Source organism: Leopardus geoffroyi, chromosome B4 (genome assembly GCF_018350155.1).
Source record: "Leopardus geoffroyi isolate Oge1 chromosome B4, O.geoffroyi_Oge1_pat1.0, whole genome shotgun sequence".
NCBI lineage: Eukaryota > Metazoa > Chordata > Mammalia > Carnivora > Felidae > Leopardus > Leopardus geoffroyi.
This window is the reverse complement of record NC_059341.1, coordinates 61,855,769-61,881,699: the sequence shown is the minus strand read 5'-3', so window position 1 is coordinate 61,881,699 and position 25,931 is coordinate 61,855,769. Positions and strand designations below refer to the sequence as shown.

General features: G+C 36.7%; 1 protein-coding gene across 14 annotated transcripts in view; it reads right to left on the bottom strand.

Annotated features, from left to right (window-relative positions):
* The window catches only part of CCDC91 (coiled-coil domain containing 91), a 387,168-nt gene that overhangs the window by 358,772 nt on the left and 2,465 nt on the right, over positions 1-25,931 (bottom strand). The window lies entirely within an intron of this gene.

Sequence of the window (25,931 nt, the reverse complement as noted above, 5' to 3'; positions counted from 1 at the left end):
CACTCAAATAAATTCCTTTCTTGTTTCACCACCATTTTGTCAGTAGCAAGTGGCTGACCCTGTTCTGTTTAGGATCCCCAGAACCAGGGGTCTTTGCACCACTGCACCCGGTTACAACAGTAGTTTCATGATACTCAGAAAAGCTAAAACAAAGAAACTCTTAAAAGTAACAGGCTATTTACATCCCTTGTAATGATTTTCTCTCTCAACACACACACACACACACACACACACGTGAAGTCATCAGTAACACTCAGTTTGGGTTTCATAGATGAAGAACAATTAGAACAGCACTACTCTGACCAATTGTCCACTATGTTAAGAATGGCTAAGAACAAATAACTACTTAAAAGAAAGCTATAGTTCCTAACACAAAAATACATGCTTCAACTTCTTCACATATATAACCAATTAATGGTGCTTTATTCAATTATTATGGTTGCCTTCCTCCCAGAGAGTTGACAAAGTCTACAACTCATTACACATAATTTCCCATAAAGATGGCACACCTTTCTTGATTAGAATAACTGAGTTGTGTAATATTTTTGAAGTACAATATATATATTTTCTTTTAATTCCTGAAACCATGTTAAGGTAATTGAATTGCAGGAAGAACACAGATTTGCCCCACTTAGAAAATCACTATATGTTTTCTAAGCCTGAGAACCAACAGAGAAAGAACTCTACTAAGAGTTGATTTAAAAAAAGAAAAAAAAGTTTTGAAATTATTTGCATGATTCCAGACCTCAACATTGCTACACAATCACAATGGAAAGAATGTGTGGTAATTAACCAGCTTTAAATGCTGAAAGCATCAAAACAATCATTCCTTTTCCCTAAAAATGTTTTATGGAAGGGGAAATCCTATAGTCTTCATGATTACTCCTTCAAATTACTTTACTTTTAAAAAAACAAAAACAAACTGAGTACTGAGTACCACTGTTCATGGGTTTCTCCTCTCCTTTTAATTTAAGCAGTAACTTTATTTGGCATAGGATTACATTTTACTACATTTTACTATTCACTAATATTCCACCAATATATTTAATTAACACCTTAGCTTTCAGCAGGGAGATTAAAAGCCTAATGACTATTTTCAATAATATAAAATGAGATTGTGATAAAAATAAAAGCTTAAAGAGAAAAGGGAAAGATGGTGGTGGAGTAGGAGGACCGTAGGCTCAACTCATCCAATGAATACAACTAGATAACTATAAAATCATCCTAAATATCCCAGAAATAAACCTGAAGATTGGCAGAACAAACTCCACAACTAAAGGCAGAGGAGAGACCACACTGAAGAAAGCAGAATGCAGAGAAGCAGGTTGGGAGAAAAATGGACCCTGGCTGCTGCAGTGGGGAGGAAGCCATGGTTATGGAGAAGGGCAGACTAACACATAGTGGAGGGCACAGGGAAAACAAATCCCCATACTATTAGCTTTCAGAGTGAGAGGGGCTGAATTTCATGAGTTCTTACAACCAGTGGGGCTAGAATTTTAAAAGTCAGTGTGTTTGGCTCAGGGAGAGCCCAGAGGGCACTGGAGCTGCTCTTGGAGACAAGGCAGGCAAATAGCCCACAAACATACAGCATGGACGATCTCATTTCACAAGCAGACCAGAGCACACCTAGTTAACCACGTACCATATGCAGCCCAGGGACCAAACACTGCCCACAATAAGCAAAGAGAGCCTCTACAGGCAACTGCCCTGAAGGATAAAGTGGTCAGAACACAACAGCAGAGTGCATGCAGCACACACTGGAGATACTCCCAGAGGCACCAGGCCATGGGGTCAAGGGACTCTACACTGCAGGGCTCTATAAAACCTCTTCTTCATAAAGCCATTACCCTTAAGAACAGGAGACATGGCTGACATTCCTAAAACACAGGAACAGGCACAGAGACTTAGACAAAATGAGTACACAGAGGAATTTGTCCCAAATGAAAGAATAGGACAAGGCCAACGCCAGAGATCCAAGCAAAACAAATGTAAGAAACATGCCTGATGGAGAATTTAAAGCAATGATCATAAGTATATGAACTAGACTTGATAAAAGACCAGAGGACATCAGTGAGACCATTAACACAGAAATCTGGAATAACACAGCAGAGATAAAGGGCTCAATAAACAAAACAAGAGAAAACACCGATGAAAGGAACAGAAGTATGGAAGTAGCAGAGGAATGAATTAAAATTAATGACTTAGAAGACAGAATAACAGAAAGTGATCAAGCTGAACAAACGAGAAAAAAGAATTATGGAAAATGAGAACAGACTCAGAAAACTTAGTGACTCTATCAAAGGTAATAATATTTCTATTACAGCAGTCCCAGAAAAAAGAGAGAGAAAAGGGGGCAGAAAATTTATTTGAAGAAATAATAGCTGAAAACTTCCCTAATCTGGGGAAGGAATCAGATATCCAGATCCACAAGGCACAGAAAACCTCCCCCTCAAAAAAACAATAAAGCAGATCCACAACAAGACATATTGCAATTAAAATGACAAAATACAGTGATAAAGAGAAAATATTAAAAGCAACTAGACAAAAGAAGACAGTTACATGCAAGGGAAGCCCCCATAAGGCTATCAGCAGATTTTTCAGCAGAAATTTTCCAAGCCAGAAAGCAGTGGCATGATACATTTAGAATAGAAGGAGAAATAAAGAGTTTCCCAAACAAAAATGAAAGGAGTTCATGGCCTCTAAACAAGCCCTGCAAGAAACATTAAAGGGGATTCTTTAAATGAAAAGGGAAGGTCAAAAATGATAGTGTGAAGGCAGAACACACAAAAGCAGTAAAAATGAATATTTCCATTAAAAAAATTGTCAAGGAACTCACAAAATTAAAGGATGTAAAACATGACCAAAAGAAACCATGAAAAAGAGAAAGCAAGAAAGGATCATAGAAAATCTTCAGAAACAACCACAAAACAAATAATAAAAAGGCAATAAATACATATCCATCAATAATGAGTCTGAATGTAAATGAACTAAATGCTCCGTTCAAAGACATAGGGTGACAGAATGAATAAAAAATAACAAGACCCATCTATATGCTGCCTACAAAAGATTCATTTTAGACCTAAAACACCTGCAGATTGAAAGTGAGGGGATGGAGTATGATGTATCAAGCAAATGGATGCCAAAAGAAAGACAGGGTGGCAATACGTAAATCAGACAAAATAGACATTAAAACAATGATTGTAAAGAGACAAAGAAGGACACTATATAAAAAAGGGGACAGTCCAATAAGAAGATACAATTGTAAATATCTATGCATTGAACATGGGAGCACCCAAACATATAAAACAGTTAATAACAAACATAAAGGAACTAATCAATAATAATACAATAATAGTAGGGAGCTTCTACACCACACTTAAATCAACGGACAGATCATCTAAACAGAAAATCAACAAGGAAACAATGACTTTGAATGACACACTGGATCAGATGGATTTAACAGATATATTCAGAACATTCTATCCTGAAACAGCAGAATACACATTCTTTTCAAATGCACATGGAACATTTTCAAGAATAGATCACATATTGGGCCACAAAACAAGCCTCAACAATTTCGAAAAGATCGAAGTCATACCATGCATCTTTTCTGACCACAACATTATGAAACCAGAAGTCAACCAAAAGAAAAAATCTGGAAAGACCACTAATACATGTAAATTAAAGAACATGCTACTAAACATTGAATGGGTTAACCCAGAAACAAAAGAAGAAATAAAAAGTACTTAGAAACAAATGAAAACACAGTGGTCCAAAACCTTTGAAATGCAGCAAAAGCAGTTCTAAGAGGGAAGTATATAACAAGACAGCTTATCTCAAGAAGCAAGAAAAATCTCAAATACACAACCTAACCTTAAACCTAAAGGAGCTAGAAAATGAAAAGCAAACAAAGCCTGCTTCCAGCAGGAGGAGGAAATAATAAAGATTAGAGAAGAAATAAATGATATAGAAACTAAAAAACAAAAAAGAACAGACCAGTGGAATCAACAGCTGGTTTTTTGAAAACAAAAATCAATAAAATTGATAAAGCTCTATCCAGACTTAGCAGGAAAAAAGAGAAAGCACCCTATAAAATAAAATCACAAATGAGAGAGGAGAAATAACAACCAACTCCACAGAATTATGCACAATTATAAGAGAACAGTATGAAAAACTATATACCAACAAACTGGACAATCTAGGAGGAATTGATAAATTTCTAGAAACAGATAACCTATCAAAACTGGAACAGGAAGAAATAGAAAACTTGAACAGGACAATTATCAGCAAAGAAATTGAATCAGTAATCAAAACACTCCAAAACAAAATTCAAGGATCAATGACTTCATGGGCAAATTTGACCAAACATTTAAAGAGTAAATACCTATTCTCAAACTCTTTCAAAAAATAGAAGAGAAAGGAAAACTACCAAATTCATTCTATGAGGCCAACATTACCCTGACACCAAAACTGGATAACAAAACCACAGGAAAAAAGAGAGAGAGAGAGAGAGAGAGAGAGAGAGAACTACAGGCCAATACAGGCCAATACCCCTGATGAACATACAGACAAAAATCCTCAATAAAATACTAGCAATCCAAATCCAACAATACATTAAAAAAATCATTCACTACATTCGAGTGGGATTTACTCCTGGGTTGCAAGAGTAGTTCAATATTTGCAAATCAATCAACATAATACATCACATCAATAAGAGAAAGAATAAGAACCATACGATCATGTCAATAGATGCAGAAAAAGCATTTGACAAAGTACAATATCTGTTCATAATCAAAAACCTTCAACAAAGTAGGTTTAGAGGGAATATACCTTAACATAATAAAGACCATCTATGAAAAACCCACAGCTAACATCATCCTTAATGGGGAAAAACTGAGAGCTATTTTCTTAAGATCAAGAACAAGACAAGGATGTCTACTCTCACCACTTCTATTCAACATAGTACTGGAGGTCCTAGCCACAGCAATCAGACAACAAAAAGGAATAAACGGCATCCAAATCACTAAAGAAAAAGTAAAACTTTAAACTATTTGCAGATGACATGATACTATATATAGAAAACCTGAAAGACTCCACCAAAAACCTACTAGAATTGGAGCATCTGGGTGGCTCAATCGGTTAAGTGTTGAACTCTTGACTTTGGCTCAGGTCATGATCTCAAAGTTCATGAGGTCAAGCCCTGCATCAGGATCTGCACTGACAGCACAGAGCCTGCTTGGGATTCTGTGGTCCTCTCTCTCTCTGCTCCCCTCACGTGCTCTTATCTCTCTCTCAAAATAAATAAAAAATTAAAAAAAGCTACTAGAACTGGTAAACAGTAAAGCTGCAGGATAAAAAATCAAGTGCAGAAACCTGTTGCATTTCTATGCACCAAGAATGAAGCAGTAGCAAGAGAAATTAACTGCACCAAAAATAATAAGATACCTAGGAATAAACCTAACCAAAGAAATGCAAGACCTATACTCTGAAAACCATAAAACACTGATGAAAGGAACTGAAGATGACATAAGGAAATGGAAAGACATTCCATGCTCATAGATTGCAAGAAAAAATAGTTAAAATGTCTATACTACCAAAGTGATCCCCAAAGCCACCACTAAGAAAATAACTAAAAAAATACATAGTAAAAGAAACAAAGGAATTAAAATGGCACACTAGAAAATATCTAATAAAAAAGCAGTAATAGAGGAATTAAGGAACCAAAACAATAAATAAAAAACCCACTTAAGAAATACAGAAAACAAATAGCAAAATGACAAGCATAAGTCCTATCTGACCAGTAACTACATTAAATACACATGGGTTAATAAAATAAAACAAAAACAATATAAAACTCAGGGAATGACAGCTATAACAGCACCTAAGTTTTACAAAATATGTTTAAGCCAAAAGCAGGTATTTGTCAGAAATCATTATAAACTGCAATTAAATATCAATATACTTGTTAATCTACTTACACTACTTAAATGTGTCTCTAATTCTGAGGTCTTAGCCTTGATTTCTAAGAGGTTTACTATAAATTCTCCTTATACAGGACTTATCATCTAAAGTATTTTATTATTTTTTTCAGCTCCCCTCTATATTGTCATTTTTTAAATAGATTATACTCTTGGGGTATCTATGTGGCTCTGTCAGTTGAGCATCCGACTTCAGCTCAGGTCATGATCTCACAGTTTGTCAGTCGAGCCCCACATCAGGCTCTGTGCTAACAGCTGAGAGCCTGCAGCCTGCTTCAGATCCTGTGTCTTGCTCTCTCTTTCTGCCCCTCCCCGACTTGTGCTCAGACTCTCTCAAAAATGAATAAACATTTTGTTAAAAATTTAAATAGATTATACCATTTTTCTTTTTTTTTTTTTTTAATGTTTATTTATTTTTGAGAGAGGGAGAGAAACTGCACAAGGAGGGGAGGGGCAGAGAGAGAAAGGGAGACACAGAATCTGAAGCAGGCTCCAGGCTTCAAGCTATCAGCACAGAGCCTGATGCAGGGCTGGAATCCACAAACCATGAGATCATGACCTGAGCCGAAGTTGGGAGTTCAACTGACTGAGCCATCCAGATACCCCTACATTCAAGTTGGCTTTTGGATACTATAAGGAATAAAGGTAATTTCTTAAGTAAACTACAAGGCACAAGGCAATTCTTCTTGAGATATATAGTGGTAAGATGATCATACAGTATTTAAATTTTTTAATAGCCCCATTTTTGACATTCCACTAAGCCAAAGACAACCTGTTGGTTGTACTGGGAGAAAAATACTTTTTTTTTTTTTTTTTTTTACTTTTATGGTGAGTATACTAGTCAGAGTCCTACAGATAAATATAAAGTAAAACCTTGGTTTACAAGCATAATTCATTCCGGACCACACTTGTAATCCAAAGCACTTGTATATCAAAGTGAATTTCCCCATAAGAAATAATGAAAACTCAGATGATTCATTCCACAACCCAAAAATACTCATATAAAAATGATTAAGATACTATAATACAAAATAATACAAAATATAAAGAAAAATAAATTAACCTGCACTTACCTTTGAAAACCTTCTGTGGCTAGTGTGAAGGAGACAAGAGAGAGGTGGGTTATTATGCAGATGTTTTCACTATCACTAACAAAATCACTGCTATCTATTGGCTCAATGGAATCTTTTTCTTTTCGTGCAACTTTAACAAAGAACCTATCCAACGACACTTGCTTTTGCCTACTTTTGAGGATTTCGCAGAAATGTGACACTGCATTGACAATCACCCACAATCCCACAGTGAGCAAGAAAGAGAAGAGCCATCAGCTCAGTTATGATCATGTGACATTCAGGGTCACATACCATGCACTACCAGACATCACTCATTTATCAACGTTTGTTTATTTTTGGGACAGAGAGAGACAGAGCATGAACGGGGGAGGGGCAGAGAGAGAGGGAGACACAGAATTGGAAACAGGCTCCAGGCTCTGAGCCATCAGCCCAGAACCTGACGCGGGGCTCGAACTCACGGACCGCGAGATCGTGACCTGGCTGAAGTCGGACGCTTAACCGACTGCGCCACCCAGGCGCCCCCATCACTCATTTATCAAGTTATTATTAGAAATGTTTGCTCATCTTGTGGAACACTCATCTTGCCGAACACACACGGAACAAGTTACTTGGAACACTGGCAGAACAAGTTACTTGCAATCCAAGGTTTTACTGTATATATGAAGAGAGACAGGGAGAAATAAGATTAAAAGAACTGGCTTATGAGGTTATACAGGCTGAGGAGACCCAAGATCTATAGTTGGCAAGCTGGAGACCCAGGAGAATCAATGGTGTATTCCAGTCTGTGTCCAAAAGCCTGAGAAGCAGAAGAGCCAATGATGTAAGTTCCAGTCCAAAAGCAGAAGACCAATGTCCCAGTTCAGCAATCAGGCAGGGGTTCCCTCCTATTCAGCTTTTTCTTCTGTTCAGGTCTTTAATTGATTGGATGAGGGCCATACAGATTAGGGAAGGCAATCTACTAATTAAAATGTTAACTTCATCGGGAAACACCCTCACAGATACACTCAGACGGAGTAAAATTTGATCGAATATCTAGGCACACCGTGGTCCTATTAGAAACATAAAATTAACCATCACAAGTCCATCCCTACTCAACTTGGCACCCATACACATCTCCTTAAACCACACTTAATCTCCAAATAAGGACAATAACAAGGTCATAATTAAGCCTAAGATGATACAACTATCCTGTGTACATTCGGAAACACACTAACCTCTTCCCCAGATGAGATAAAGTCCTTGAGAGTGATATTTCCTCTTCTCCTTGATATCCCAAATTTTACATACTATGACATAAAAGTGACACTACTTAAAATACTATGTATATGCTCAATGTATTTTATGCTACATAAAGAAATGAGAATTTAAAAATTTATATGTGTGTATATATATTCACACACAAATACATTCATAACAAAAATTTTTTTAATATTTTTTAATGTTTATTTATTTCTGAGACAGAGAAAGACAGAGCATGAACGGGGGAGGGTCAGAGAGAGGGAGACACAGAATCTGAAGCAGGCTCCAGGCTCCAAGCTGTCAGCACAGAGCCCACCGTGGGGCTCGAACTCACAGACTGTGAGATCATGACCCAAGCTAAAGTCAGACACTTAACCGACTGAGCCACCCAGGCGCCCCTCATAACAAAATTAAAAGGAAATACTCGTAACTATTATCGACTTTGTTTCTGTAACTGGTCACATGGTTGTAACTGGTATTTATAATTACCTTATTCCACTACCCATTCTGCATTTCTTTTGTCTTTAGCAAACGCTTCAGTTGGTCATGACTCCCTGATGGAATGACTCAAACCTTCATTCCTGAGGGTCTGGGCCATCAGTATTTCTCTCGAACTGGGTTATTTTAGTTTTCCATTGTCCTTAATCACAGGGCATGGTAATACTAAGAGACGCCCTAAATACCTCCTGTATTTTAGACATACTTTTCTTTACCTCTATTGTGAAGCAGCAGTCCAATTTCTCCCCCAATAGTCAGGATCAGTCACCCAGCCAGTAGTGACTCCCCTCTTTGCCTGTTGATTCAGTGGCATGAGGAGTCCAAGTGGCAATGCAGCAGTCTTAACTTCCAATTCAGTGGAATCACTGTAAAAGCATTCCTCCCTTTGGAACTAAAACCCTTAGGTCAGAAGAGCATAAAGTCATGGAAATAGTTACTAAAAATTTTGGTCATGGGCCACTAGAGATAACAGTGAACAGAGCCACTTCCATTCCCACCCATTGATTCCTGAACCTATTACGAATCCCAACTATGGGAGAAACAACATCATATACCACATACTACTAACTCAGAGAATACAACTTCCTTGAGAACCTCACCCCAGTGCTGCAAAGTACTGATGCACCTAGCTAGGGCTGTAAATTAAGTTTTCAAAAGTCCATTCCACCATTCTATCAAGCCAGCTGCTTCAGGATGGTAGGAAACATAAGACCAATGAATTCCATAAGCATGGGCCCATCGCTGTACTGCTTTTGTGCTGAAATAAGTTCCTTAATAAGAAGTAATGCAGTTAGGAATACGATTGTGGTGGATAAGGCATTCCGTAGAGCTCACAGATGGTAGTTTTGGCAGAAGCACTGCATGTAGGGAAGGCAAATCCACATCTAGAGTAAGTGTCTATTCCAGTAAGAACAAATCATTGCCATTTCCATGATGGTAGCAGTCCAATATAATCAACCTGCCTCCAGTTAGCTGGCTAATCACCCCAGGGAATGGTGTCATATTCAGTGTTTGCCTCTGCTGGTGATGGATTGAGCACTCAGCATTGGTTATAATCAGGCAGGCAGGTCTTGATAAGTCAAAGTCTACGTTTCTGAGCCCATGTGTAACCTCCATCTCTGCCCGCAGGTCATTTTTATTCATGAGTTCACTGCACAATAACAGGGATGGCTAGGGAAAGAGGCTGTTATCTACAGAATGGGTCATCTTATTAACTTGATTATTAAAATCCTCTTCTGCTGTGGTCACCCTTTGGTGAGCATTCACATGGAACATAAATATTTTCACAATGTTTGTCCAGAGAGGTCTATCTACGTATCTTTTACCCAAATTTCCTTGTCACCAGTTTTTTAATCATGTTCCTCCCAAGTCCCTGACCATCCAGCCAAACCACTGGTCATAACCCACAAAACAGAATACAATCATCTGTCTGGCCACTTCTCCTTCCAAGCAGAGTGCACAACCAGGTACAATGCCCTAAGTTCTCCCCACTGGAAGAATTTCCCTTAACCACTGTCCTTCAGGCACGTCCCAGAAAGGGACTGTAGTGGTACAGCTGTCCACTTTCAGGTGGTACCTGCATTTCATGCAGAACCATCTATAAACCATGTCCAGGGCTTTTCTTCCTGTCTGTGGACCTGAGGGAACTTCCCATGAGCCTATAGATACAGTCTTAGAAAAAGAAAATGCTAGCAAAATAGGGACCAAAGGCATTTAAGCCCCTTCCTCACATAACTTACTTGTGTCTTCTGAACCTGCTCAGGCCTGATCACATACATACTGTTTCTATTTGACTAGAGTGCTGCTGTGCATGCCCAACTTTATGGCTTGGTGGGCCAGATAATTACCCATTCAATAAGCAGGTCAGGTTACATGGTAACTTGATGGCCTCTGCTTAAGCAGATTTGAAGGCCCAGTAGCAGGCCAACAGCTCCTTCTCACAAAGGCATAATTGTCCACAAGAATGGCAGGCTTTGATCTAAAATCCTAAAGACCTGCACTATGATTCACCAATCAGGGCTTGCTCAAGGGTGCAAACAACATCCCTATCTGCCACTGACACCTCAAACACCATTGAATCTGCTGGATTATATGACCCTAGCAACAGAGCAGCTTGCACAGAAACCTGAACCTGTTGCAGGGCCTTCTCTTGTTCTGGGCCACACTCAAAACTCGCACTTTCTTGAGTCACTCGGTCAATGAGTCAGAATAACACACCCAAATGAGGAATACACTGCCTCCAAAATCCAAAGAGGTCTACTAGGGATTGTGCCTCTTTCTTGGGTGTAGAAAGGGCCAGATACAATAATTCACCTTTCAACTTAAAACAGATATCTACAGGGGCACCTGGGTGCCTCCATCAGCTAAGCATCCAACTTCAGCTCAGGTCATGATCTCACATTTCATGGGTGTGAACCCCGTGTTGGGCTCTGTGCTGACAGCTCTGAGCCTGGAGCCTGCTTTGGATTCTGTGTCTCCCTCTCTCTCTGCCCCTCCCCCACTCACACTCTGTCTCTCTCAAAAATAAATAAACATTTAAAAAAACTTTTTTTAAAGAAAGGCTATCTACACATACACAATACCATTAGACCCCTAGAAATTTCACTCAGACAGAAGTCCCCTGAACTTTTATCAGGTTAATTTCCTATGCTCTGACACTCAAATGTCTTACTAATCAGTCTATAGTTGCTGCTTCATGCTCATTAGGTCCAATCAAGATAATGCCATCAATTTAATACACATATGCGGTATTTTATGGAAGTAAAAGGAAACTCCTTTTCTATGCAAACAGATCTATGCAAACTATCTTATAACACTGGACTTCAGACTTGATATATTCCTGAAGACAGTGAAGATGTATTTTAGACCTTGCCAGCTGAAAGCAAACTGCTTCTGTTGGACCTTGCTGACAAGGATGGAAAAAAAGGCATTGTCAGATCAACAGCTACATATCAGGTACCTGGGGATAATTTGCTCTAGCAGTAAAACCCTATCTGGTAAAGCAGCTGCAACTGGAATCATCATTTGGTTATAAGCCTACAACAATCCACTGTTAACCTCCAAGCCCCATCTGTCTTCTGCACTGGGCAAGATGAATGGGGATGCACACACAATGAGTGGGGATGTGCCAGAAATCACCATCCCAGCATGTTTCAATTATTTGATGGTGGCACCAATCTCTGCAATCTCCCCAGTAAAGAGATATTGCTTTTGGTGTACTATTCTCCTAGGGAGAGGCAGTTCTATTTGGCCTTCTATTTGGCCTCCCTTAGTGTTCACTCCACTACTCAAGGAACTAAAATGGGGATTCTCCAACTGCTGAGTATATCAATTCTAATTATGCATTCTGAAATTGGGGAAGTAACCAATGGATGGACTTGGGGACCCTTTGTGAGACAGATCTAAGCTAAAACTTCATTCATCACCTGACGCCCATGTGCCCCTATTCTGTTGGTAGTCCACAGGGACAATTTGGGTCTCCTGGAATTAGTGTTAGTTCAGAGCCAGTGTCCAGTAGTTCCAAAAGGTCTAATTATCTCTCTCCCCAGTGCACAATTTCCCTGGTAGAGGGCCACAGGTCCCTTTGGGGAAAACTTGAAGAAAAATTGACAGTATAAATTTTTGGCCGTATACCAGGGTCTTTCCTTAAGGGGACGCTGCCATCCATTCATTCAAGGGGTTCTGGATGTATAAATATTTAAGTCTAAGAATTGATTGAAGGGTAATGACTCTTTGTTTTTATGATTCAGGCTAGATTTTTATTCACCTGAACTAGAACTTCTCTATTTATACAAATCAAGTAAGAATTTAGAAGCATTCCTACCTATTTCACCAGGAACACCACAATCAAGTAGCCAACGTCACTAGTCTAGATGAAACAGACTATTTTAATTGCTGCTTTGATTCTGCTGTCCAAACCATGCTCACCTTACCTTTGGCAGTTGAGTACCACTACTTGGCCCGTACCACCTTGGAATTCATTTACTCCCATTACACTTAGGTTTCCCAATTCAGTGACTGCATTCTAAGGCCTAGCCTATACATAACAGTAATCACAGAGCTCAAGGATGCCAGGGACCTCTCACAATATATTTCTCTTAGTACTGGTTAAAGGTATCTCTTCTAGACCCTTTTAGTCTCAGTGAGTAGGTCTTAAATGACAAATCCACTCTAACATCCCAATCTCCAAGTCTACTGAAGCCTACCTTTGGTCCATATTCACCATTCCCACGCATATTCCCTGGATTCCCTGGGAAGTGTCCATTCCCACACATATTCCTTGGATTTCTGTCTGTATAATCAGAAAACTCAAGTAGTTCTTTTGGAGTACAGCACATTTCCTCATGAGTCACACTTTAAACCTCACTTTTAGAGGCCTGCTGGGATTTGAATCTAGTTACAGATCTAGAAGCAAAGAGGGGTTGGTAGAGGCCGGTCTAAGGAAATCAGCTTTTTTTTTTCTCAACACAATACTTAATTTTATTTTTTTTAATTTACATCCAAATTAGTTAGCACATAGTGAAACAATGATTTCAGTAGATTCCTTAATGCCCCTTACCCATTTAGCCCATCCTCCCTCCCACACCCCTCCTGTAACCCTCTGTTTGTTCTCTGTTATGAGTCTCTTATGTTTTGTCCCCCTCCCTGTTTTTATATCATTTTTGTTTCCCTTCCTTTATGTTCATCTGTTTTGTCTCTTAAAGTCCTCATATGAGTGAAGTCATATGATATTTGTCTTTCTCTGACTAATTTCACTTAGCATAATATCCTCCAGTTCCATCCACGTAGTTGCAAATGGCGATTTTATTCTTTTTGATTGCCATATATACACCACATCTTCTTTATCCATTCATCCATCGATGGACATTTCCATACTTTAGCTATTGTTGATAGTACTGCTATAAACATTGGGGTGCATGTGTCCCTTCGAAACAGCACATCTGTAACACTAGGATAAATACCTAGTAGTGCAATTGCTGGGTTGTAGGGTAATTCTATTTTTAATTTTTTGAGGAACCTCCATACAGTTTTCCAGAGTGGCTGCACCAGCTTGCATTGCCACCAACAATGCAAAAGAGATCCTCTTTCTCTGCATCCTTGCCAACATCTGTTGTTGCCCAAGTTGTTAATGTTAGCCATTCTGACAGATGTGAGGTGTATCTCCTAGTGGTTTTGATTTGTATTTCCCTGATGATGAGCGATGTTGAGCATTTTTTCAGGTGTCGGTTGGCCATCTGGATGTCTTCTTTGGAGAAGTGTCTATTCATGTCTTTTGCCCATTTCTTCACTGGATTATTTGTTTTTTGAGTGTTGGGTTTGGTAAGTTCTTTATAGATTTTGGATACTAACCCTTTATCTGATATGTCCTTTGCAAATATCTTCTCCCATTCTGTAGGTTGCCTTTTAGTTTTGCTGATTGTTCACTTTGCAGTGAATAAGCTTTTTATTTTGATGAGGTCCCAGAATCAGCATTTTCTTACAATGGCAATTGCCTCAGGGGAGGCCATTACAGCTCCCTTAGGCAATTCAGAATGAATCCCCTCAGACTTCAAACAGAGGTGGAGAAGTCATTCCCACTGGGGAATAAGAAAAAAAGCTCCCAACAGATGGGGAGGTCACCAACACTGAAGGGGGGGGGGGGGGCGGCACACTCCTCCTGGCAAAGAAAGAATACTCATCAAAATTGGGGGACTCAATGTCTCCAGCTTCATCAGGGTCTTCCCACATGTCCCTGATCAAATTTCAGAAGCCCATACCTTCCCAATCTATATCCTCACTACAATGTATTAGCTTATATTACTCTCAACTAGTTGACTGTGAGGTTCTTGAAGACCAAGTGGCATTTATTTCTGTATCCTTCAGTAGCTACTATAGGTACCTGAAATATAGTCAGGGCTCAATAAAGATTTCTACTGAACTGAATTTTGCTTCTCAACGTATCTCAGTTGTCCATTATTTTAACTTTTATAAGCTCCATTTTGACAATTATTAAGTCCTTGTTTATGTATTTATCAGAGGTCTGCTAATTAAGCCCTTTAACTGAAATAGACTTGTTTATCGAGGGAAACACATAAAGAACTCATTTGCTCACTTTTTTCCATGATGATATAAAACTTGTTCTAACCACTAATTTTAATTTCTTCTCCAATTTAAAGTACCAGTATCATCACCAAGATAATTTTTTTAAAATCTGATCCTAACTTTAGTATGAATTACCTGTAATTTTTTCACTACCAAACTTACTAAGTAATTGAGTAAAAATTTATCTATGAAAGACTTTTAATGCTTACACACTCTAATTCCTCCAGAAAAACATAATAAAATATGTGTGTTAATGAAAAAAAAAACAATACTCATGTCTGAAACACACTTAAAGTTCTCCTTCCCTTTACAATTGGCTATATCCCTAACAAACCTGACCCCTTATGAGCAATATTTGAAAGACTTTCTCTCTTCACCATTTTAACTAAAAATCCAAGGCTTTCCCATAAGGCAATCTAGGCACTACCAACATTTTTTATATGCCATATTGTCAGAATCCTACAGAAATGTCAACTCATGCTATTCCTCGATGAGTAAATATATAATCAAGTCCAAAAAATGCTAGCTATTGGGTGATGGCACTGACACTATTTTTATTTACAAAGTTCATTTAATAACATATACTTCCTTAACTGTGTACAAATGTCTTTGGTTGGTGTTTTGTATTTTACATTAACTAGATACCACAGAAGAATTAACTATACTTCTAGAAACACATTCTATCACCTTCTACAACTTTATGTTGCTGCCTCTGGCAGCAATATACAGCACCCAAGCATGGGATATCTGTCTGGTGATAAGTAAGTAAATAAATACCTGGCCCAAAATTACACAGGATTCAAACATAGTAAGAGAAATAAAAGAAAAAAGACAGATACACCTTGGAAATACCTAACCTGACACTCTCCTGTGAAAAACTTAGTAATATTAAGCAGGTCCTTCATATCCTTAAATTCATGACGAGTATGACAACTTGAAATTACTTGTTTTGGGAATTCTGATTGGTGAAATATGGCATTACTTCTCAAAGAAATGTCCGTATGCTTCACTGCAAAAAAATAAATGCACCTCAGGACAGACTAATGTAAATATAAAAAAGCATCTCTAGTAACATTTACAAATAGTGGCAAACCATTTATGTCTTCTTCAAATTCAAAGGTGATGCAAATTAAGTAAAATACAAAAACTCGCATATGTTTACTTTCTAAGAACCCAAAGATATAATACAACTACATTTTAACCCCATGTTCCTATCAATTGAAGATAACAATCATCCCAATCTCGTCTACAGCACTGGAAATAATATTCCCAATGATGACTCTCAGGTACTGTAAGATGCTAAGCCAGTCAGCTCAATGCTTGGGGACAGGACAGGGAAGAAAAGAATTCAGTTACCTTGGATTACTAAGGCATTCAAATCCACAAGTTAAAGTATAAGAGATTCTCACCAAAGCAAAAAATACTTGGCTTCTGGTGGGCTTTCTTTACTAGGAAATCTTATTAACCAAAAAATCCAATTTCTCCAAGTAATATGTTACAGCACTGCACATAGTAAGTATTCAATAAATGCTTCTTTACTTTCCCCTTCCAGCATAATCGTTTTGACAATTCAATGACCTTTTTAATTATAATGCACAAGCCCTATTTCCTCTATTTAATACCCAATTATAAAAGATGAAATAGCATAATATAACAGACAATAATGCTCAGAGACCACACAAGACAAAGAATACAGAATTTACAGAGTTCTCCAAGTCATTAAACAGGCAAACAGCAATAATACCAACAACAAACAGCAAAAATAACAAACCCTGTGAGGAGAATCTGATATCCAAAATTTCCATGTCATATATATTATACATTTTTAACATACAATACACTTATGGATCATCTAATATATAATATGTCATTACATACACTATATATCTATAATTTTTAATATCTAGTTTTCAACAGAAAGTATGAGATATGCAAAGAAACAAAAAAAGTATAGCTCATATACGGGAGGGAAAGAGCAGTCAATAGAAATTACTCCTGAGGAAACCCAGACATTGTACTTACTAGACAAAGATATCAATATCAACTACTTTATATGTGTTCATTGATATAGTCTCAAATTACCAAAGAAAACCATGCCTAAATAACTAAAGGATATTATGACAACCATGTCTCAGAAAATGGAGAATATTAATGAAAAGACAGTAATCACAGAAATGAAACAACAACAACAAAAATCTGTAGTTAAAAAGTACACCAACTGAAATGAAAAATTTACCAAAAGATCTCAACAGCATGTTTGAGCTGACAGAAGAATTACTGAACCTGAAGATAGATCATTTGAGATCATCCAGTCTGAAGAACAGAAAGAAAAAAAAAAAAATGAAGAAAATGAACAGAGCATCAAAGATCTGTGGAAAACCAGCAGGCATACCAACATATGCATATGCATAATGAGAGCACCAGAAAGAAAGGAGAGAAAAAAAAAGGGGGGGGGGGGGCCACAGGCAGAAAGAATATTTGAAGAAATCAGGCTATGGAAGTCCACAAATTTGATGAAAAAATTACTTTACACATCCAAGAAGTTCAACAATTCCAATTAGGATAAATGTGAAGAGATTCACACTTCAATATATCATAAGCAAACTTTCAAATGCCAAAGACAAAGAGAATCTTGGAAGGAGCAAGAGAGAAGCAACTCATCACATACAAGGAATCCAAGAAAAGATTTTTAATCTGATTTCTTATAAGCAACCATGAAGGCCTGATGGCAGTAGGATGACACATTCAAAGTGCTGAAAGAAAAAGACTGCCAACCAAGAATTCTATATTCAGCAAAACTAATATTCAAAAATGAAGAAATTAAGACATACCCAAATGAATAAAAACAGAGAGAACTCATCACCAGCAGTTCTTATCTATGAGAAATACTAAAGGGAGTCCTAAAGGCTGAAATGAAAGGATAATAGACAATACTTGAACCTACATAAAGAAATAAAGAATACCAGTAAAGGTAACTACATAGGTAAATATAAAAAACAGTACAAAGGTATATTTTTTCGTAATTCTTTTTTTTCTCATATCTGATTTAAAAGACAACTGCACAAAGCAAATACTACAAATCTGAGTTGACAGGCATACAGTGTAGAAAGAAGTTGTGCAACAATAGCGAAAAGAAGGGGAAGAAATAGAACTATATTATAGATTAAGCTGGTATTAATCCAAACAGACACCAAACAGACTATTATAAATTAACATATTGTTTATAATCCCCAAGGCTACTAAGAAAATAACTCAAAAAAATATATAGTAAAAGAAACAAAGGAATCAAAATGGCACATTAGAAAATATCTATTTAACAAAAAAGAAAGCAATAGTAATACAGGAATTAAGGAGCCAAAAAAAAATAAATAAATAACCCATTAAGACATACAGAAAACGAATAGTAAAATGACAAGCATAAGTCCTATCTTACCAGTAACTATATTAAATGCACAAGGGTTAATAAAAACTCTAATTAGAAGGCAAAAATTGGAAGAATGGATAAAAAATATGATCCAATCAGGTACTGTTTACAAGAGACATGCCTGAGATTCAAAGACACAAGTAAAATCATATACACCAATAATATATTGGGGTAACTAAGTAACTTCATAAACAGAATAATATACTATCAACAATCTGAAGTGTGGAGCATCCATTTCTAAAACCTAAAGTCAGTTAAGATCTGATTTTCATTCATCCAACAATTATTTAATAAAAACCAACCATGCTCTACTGAAGAATATAATGATCAATACAGCCACTTAGACTAGTAAAGAAAATATCAATATATAATGTAAACTACAATAAAAGTTTAGAAGTGTTGAAATCTAATGCCCATCCCCATGCTTTCATCTCCTCGGATGTCTTGGCTCCTTCAGAATGTCTTATGTATATCAGCTCCCTCATTCATCATTTATTTTCCCTTTGTTCATTAACTCAACAAATATTAACTAACACCTATGATGTTCAAGGCACCTGTGAGGTGCTAAAGATATAATGGTAAGCAAAATTGGCCCTTGCCGTCAAGTCTGGCAAAGAGAGAGAAATAAGCTTAAAAATACATGCAACCACATAGTGTTGCAAAGATTGAGGGAAGAAAGGAATCTGAACTTCTCTGGAAGGTCAATTAAGGTTTTCTCACAGGCAGAAGCCTTGAGTACTTGCATCCAAAGCCAGAATGAGTAGGAGGCATTTCCAGTTAAATATGGAGTACTGAACATCCATGTTTACCACCATTCTCTTCTAAACTCCCACTAAAATGACAAATATATGAATAGACAATTCACAGAATTATCCATGTGACTAATAAGTATGTGGAAAATGGTCAATCTCACTAGTAATCAGGGACAGAAATAAAATATGTGGAAAAATGGTCAATCTCACTAGTAATCAGGGACAAAGATATGTTAGTGACAATGAGATATATATCTACCAGGTTAGCAAAAAATGCAAAGTAATTATACCAAGTATTGGCAAGGATGGAGAGCCGTACTCTCAGATATTAATAGTAAGAGTAAAAATTGGAACAATGACCTTGGAGAATAATCTAGTAATACTTAACTTGAAGATGTTCTTATAGTAAGAAACTGGTTCTTACTATATTCTATGACAGAACCTAGAAAAAGTCATGTGCATCAGAGAAGGTGAAGAAAAAAATTCATTGCCAGGTTCTTTAAAATAGCAAAAAGAAAAAAAAAGTAATAACCTAGAAGTCCATTTAGAGAGAGGAAATTGATTAATAATTAGTAAAAGTCATACAACACGATAAATCAATGAACATGAATAAACTAGTGTTATATGTATCAACATAGATAAATTTCAAAATGTATTGTTGAATAAACAAAGGAGGTGGCAGCAAAATACACAAAATATGACACCATTTTCATGAATTTTTTTAAAAAGACATCACACGTACTTCTTATGGATACACAACCACAGTGAAATTAAAAAGGCATGTAAGAAATGATAAACTACAACTTCAGAATAGTGCTACACTTTGGACAAGGAGAGAAGAGGATGGGTTCAAGGGTGTAAATTATAGCAATAGTAATTATTCCTTTTTAAAAATATGAAGCAAAAGGCAATGTCAATATGAGAAAAAATGAGTGGTGAGTACACTTGGATATTAATTAAATGAGTTAATTATTTGTAAAATCTTTAAAACAGTGCCCAGAATCTGCAAGCACCATATAAGTGGATACAAAAATATATGCAGTATTATTACCCTAAAGGTTTGAAATATTTAATTAAAAAATTTCATAGACCTCCTATCTCACACAATTAACAAACGCTAACTCAAACTAGATCAATGACCAAAATAAAACAGCTAAAACTACAAAACTCTTAGAAGAAAACATAGAGGCAAATCTTCATGACCTTCATTTGGCAATAGATTCTTAGGTATGACACCAGAAGCACAGGTAACAAAAGAAAAACTTACTAAATTGAATTTAATCAAAATTTAAAAGTTTTCTGTATCAAAGAACATTATCAAGAAAGGGAAAAGACAATCTACAGAATGGGAGAAAACATTTGCAAATCATATATCTAATAAGGGTCTAGTACCCAGAATACATAAAGAATTCTCAGGAGCACCTGGGTGGCTTAGTCAGTTGAGTGTCGAACTAAGGTTCAGGTTATGATCCCAGCATTGTGGGATGGAGCCCTACATAAGGCTCTGTGCTGAGCTGAGAGTGGAGCTCGTTTAAAATTCTCTCTCTCTCTGCCCCCTTCCCCACTCGCATGCGCTCTCCAATATATATAAAAAATTTTTAAAAGGAACTCTTAAAACTCGACAACAAAAAGACAAACAACCCAATTTCAAAATAAGCAAAAGAAGTTAATAAACACTTCTTTAAGAAAGATACAAAAATAACCAAAAGACACTTTAAACTGCTCAATATTATCATTAGGGAAATACAAATTAAAACCACAATGAGGTAGCAGTTCACACCCACTGGGATGGCCATAACCAAAGAGAAAAAAGGAAAACACCAAGTGTTGACGAAGATGTGGAGAATTGGAATCCTCATACATTGCTGGTAGGAATACAATACATACAGCCACGTGGGAAAATAGCTTAGCAATTCCTCAAAACGATAAATGCAGAATTACCACATTATGCAGCAATTTCACTCTTACATATACGCCCAACAAAATTGAATACAAGTACCCAAACAAATACTAGTATACAAGTGTTCATTGCAGCACTATTCACAATAGTGAATCAGCACAATAGCAAAAAGGTGGGGAAATCCAAATGTCCATAAACAGATGAATGGATAAACAAAGTGTGCTAAGTGCTATATATTATATATACAACAAATTATGCAGGCATAAAAAGAAATGGAATAGTAATAAAACATAGATGAACCACAAAAACATTATGCTAAGTGGATGAAATCAGACACAAAAGGCTACACATTATATGATTTCATTTATATGAAATATCCAAAACACAGGTGAATCCATAGAGAAAGCAGATTGTGTTTGCTAGGGGCTAGGGAAAAGGGAAAATGGGAATGACTGCTTAATGAGTGCTGGGTTTCCTTCTGGGGTGATGAAAATATTTTGGAACCAGATAGAGTTCCACAAAATTGTGAATGTACTAAATGCCACTAATTATACACTTTAAAATGATTACTTTTATGTTACGTAAGTTTCACCTCAATAAAAAAATAATCAAAAAGAAGTGTTTTAAAAAATGTTTGAAAGTGTCCAGGAACAGTACTTGCTACATTATCAATACTTAAAAATAGTGGTTACTATTACTGCCATTACATACATCACAATATATCATTGCAGTAATTGGTCCATAAACACAGGTAGTCCCTATGATACCTGTGATATTGACATAACTGCTTCAATTCCAGGATCTTAACCTGTAAAATTCATTTTCTTACTACAACTTTGATACTTCTATTTGTACTACCCTATCATTCCTACCGAACCTGTTATTCACCCCTATTGAAATTTCTAGTATCCCAAACCACTCATTATTCTCTCAGCCTATCAATAACTCCTCCTTTCTAACTCCCAACTTTCTGTTAATAATGCTAAAGCTTTTGTCTTGATTTCTTCCTTGATCACTCTTTATCCTTCTAAATGCCTCTGTTTCTTTTCCATGATTAACATTGTGTGTTATACACCAATAAATACACTCAATACATTCAATAGGTAATAGACAAACCTACCCAGGGGCCAATGTTTGGGCTTCTCAATTGACACTAATCAATCTGCGGAACAGAAAGAAAAAAAAATGAAAAGTGAACAGATCCTCAGACACCTGTAGGAAACCATCAAGCATGCCAACATAAAAACTATGGCAGTTCCAGAAGAGACAAAGGGGCAAAAAGAATACTGCAAGAAATAATGACGAAAAACTACCCTAAGTTTACTTCCCAAAGTATACTTCCCAAAGTACACACACACACACACACACACACACACACACACACACGCACGCACAGTTCATCAATAGATGCCTTCTGGAATACTTTAAGTGGGGGGAAAAAGTATATGCTGGTTAAAGAATCAGATCCACCTTATAATTCCCAATTTACCACCTAAACAATCTGCTAAATTATTTTGCTCAGATGAAAGTAACTATGATAATAATATCCATGGTCCTGCTATGTGAAAGAAAAATCATCTAAAAATTTCATGTATATGCTGCCTCACTTGTTCATAAGATTTTCTACTCCTAAGTACTTTGTAGGAATCACACCATAAAACATTTTGCAATCTGACTAGATTCTAAGTGCTCAGAGGACTTCTCATCAACCATATGGAAATCACTTTGTATGTGCATGACTGCGACAATGAGAATAACCCTGTGGCATTTCTTACCTCTCCTATTTATAACAAGAGAAGCAAGATCAGTAACACCTAAATTTGGAACTATAGAAAATAAAACTCAGTACACCAATGAAGATAAAGTCTCCTACAAAAGGTTCTTGCAACAAAAGGTACTATACAAGTATCCTTAACTAATATGACTGTGGAAGAAAAATCACATATACTAAATAAGCAGGAGATATTTTACACCATTCACTTTAAGCAGAAACTAGTCCTAAAAAGAAATTAATAAAATATACCTCTTCTGCATAACAGACAAAATAAGTAACTTAAAATATCTAAATGCCTCATGAAAACCATCAGCAGTTAATAAACACTGTTTTCCCATTCAGCAGAATAGAAAATAAATCTTCATTTCAATTTGTCCTGTGATTCAAATGGGTGGCCCATTTAATGCCATTCAGGTTTCATAGGCTTATTTTCAATTTTTCATGTCCAATGTGGGCAAACTGTTGGAATGAAAGGTATAACCTCATGTTAAGTTGTCTTTATTAAATCCATAATTAAAATAATGATACTCTCACTTTTACCAACTATCTTCAATGATGTCTACACATGTAGACATGTAGTTTTTTTTTTAATGTTTTTATTTATTTTTGAGAGAGAGACAGAGTGTGAGCAGAGGAAGGACAGAGAGCGAGGGAGACAGAATCCGAAGCAGGCTCCAGGCTCTGAGCTGTCAGCACAGAGCCCATTGTGGGGCTGGAACTCACTGACCACGAGATCATGACCTGAGCCAAAGTCAGTCACCTGAGCCACCCAGGTGCCCTTACCCATGTACTTTTCTAGTAATATTCATGTGAGTCCCTATCAGTGAAGCACATCCACTGATTAATGGATCTTACATAATACCGCAACACTATCCTTACCACAATGGTAGAAGTTCTGAATTTTCATATACAAAAGTAAAGTATCTTGAAATGATCGTGCAGATCGTGCAAATCTTACCACAAGGTTGGACACAACATAAAAGGCAATTTGGCTGGCCTCTCCATTAGGTAGGCCTTCTTTTGGTAGGAGATGCACATGGTCAATGATAACAAGGCTGGCAAAGGGGGAAAAAAGTCAGTCTTCCCCAAATAGCAGGAAAAAGTGACTTCATGCTTTACAAAACAGTGGTTACTTAGTTCATATAGTTACTCTATATGACAACAATGTGTTGGACTGAGTTATGTAAATACCAAAACGGACATACCCTTCTAAGGAAAACCACTTCGATAGAATTATTACATGCTGCATTTTAAAGTGAATAACATTAACTCTGCTCTTCATCTATTAAACCTGTAATTTTATTTTTTTTTTATTTTTTTTTTTCAACGTTTATTTATTTTTGGGACAGAGAGAGACAGAGCATGAACGGGGGAGGGGCAGAGAGAGAGGGGAGAGACAGAATCGGAAACAGGCTCCAGGCTCTGAGCCATCAGCCCAGAGCCTGACGCGGAGCTCGAACTCGCGGAGCTCGAACTCATGGACCGCGAGATCGTGACCTGGCTGAAGTCGGACGCTTAACCGACTGCGCCACCCAGGCGCCCCAAAACCTGTAATTTTAAAAAATGCTTCCCATTTCAAAATTTTAAAAATTATATCCTTTGCTAGTAATATTAAATATATCCCTAATTCTTTAAGTAGGATTATACGTCCTATAGCTAACACTCTTTGTAAAGTAAAAAAAAAAAAAGAGGGTACAGGTAAAGAATGTCTAACTAATTTAAAATTTAAAAATATACAAAGACATAAATTTGGATAAACATTTTACAAGTGACTGATACCATCTCATGTTGAGTTATTAATTTGCTTAATGAGTTTATTCTAAGCATCAAAATTAAAACAGATTCAGAATAAACACAAGATACACAAAACACTTACAAGAACTCAGTATTGGCAGTATAGCATATGAATAAAAGAAAATTCAGGAAGACTTGTTATCAAACCCCTGCTCTACGACTTACTATTAATGCAACCTTGGATAAATTTGCTCACTTGTATGAGACTCAATTTCTCTGGCTATGAAGTGGGAAAAATACTACCTACCTCGAAAGGTACTGGGTGGAATTCAATAAAACAACAGACAAGGAGTTTTTAGAAACTCTGCATATGCATCTATATAATGCTAGGCTCAAAGATTTCCATAATTCTTATCAAAAGAAGAACATGAAAAGTATTTCACACTACACTAAACGCATCCAGAATTCTATCTAGATTATTGGCAGCAAAAAAACAATGTATGCGGAAAAGCTGTTCAATCATTTTAGACTCTAAACCTATAAAAGAAATGGTTTGAACTAGATAAAATCTAAGGTACTCTGAGTTTCTAAACTTCTAGGATTCTATCTTAAAGTCATGCCCAGAAAGTCAATATGTCGACTACCACATTTTGCTCCAAAATTTATTATGATAAATAACGCAGAGGACAAATTCTAAGAATATCAAATAAAACAAAAAGGCAGTGTATATTAAGAATCTGAAGAGAGGTGTCTGGGTGGCTCAGTCAGTTCAGTCAGTTAAGCCAACTCTTGATTTTGGCTCTGGTCCTTATCTCACAGGTTCGAGCCAGGAGTAAGGTTCTGCACTGACAGGGCAGAGCTTGCTTGGGATTCACTCTCTCTCTCTATCTAACCCCTCCCCCACTCTCATAAACACAGGTGCTCCCTCAAAAAATAAACTTAAAAAAAAAATCTTACCAGAGTTATGCACAAAAATGTTTAATGTTAATTCTAATGGGGAAAGCTTAACTATAAATCAAGAACTTACAAACCAAGTTCTCAAAAAATTCATGATGTAGTGAGCACTTACAATGTAATGCTACTGAAAAGAGAAAAATATAAAACAATATTTACAATTTTGTTTTTAAAACGTTTTCAGAAGAAAAAGACCAAAAGAAAAACCAGCAAAATGTTTGCAGAACTTATTTCATGTTAACAGAAATAGGTTAGCGTTTTTTTCTTCATAGGATTCTTTATTTCCCAATTTTCTACTATAATCTACTATGATTTCCACAATGAAAAAAAATACAATATTCATCCATGCTAAAATAGCAAACTAGAGGCTAACAAAACTTCCCCTATCTGATGAAAACTGTTTACAAAAAACCTAGAGCTAACTATTTAATGGTGAAAAGACTACATGCCTTACCTACTAAGATAAAAAAACAAGGCAAGGATGCCTACTCATACTTGTCCTATTCAACACCATACTGGAGGTT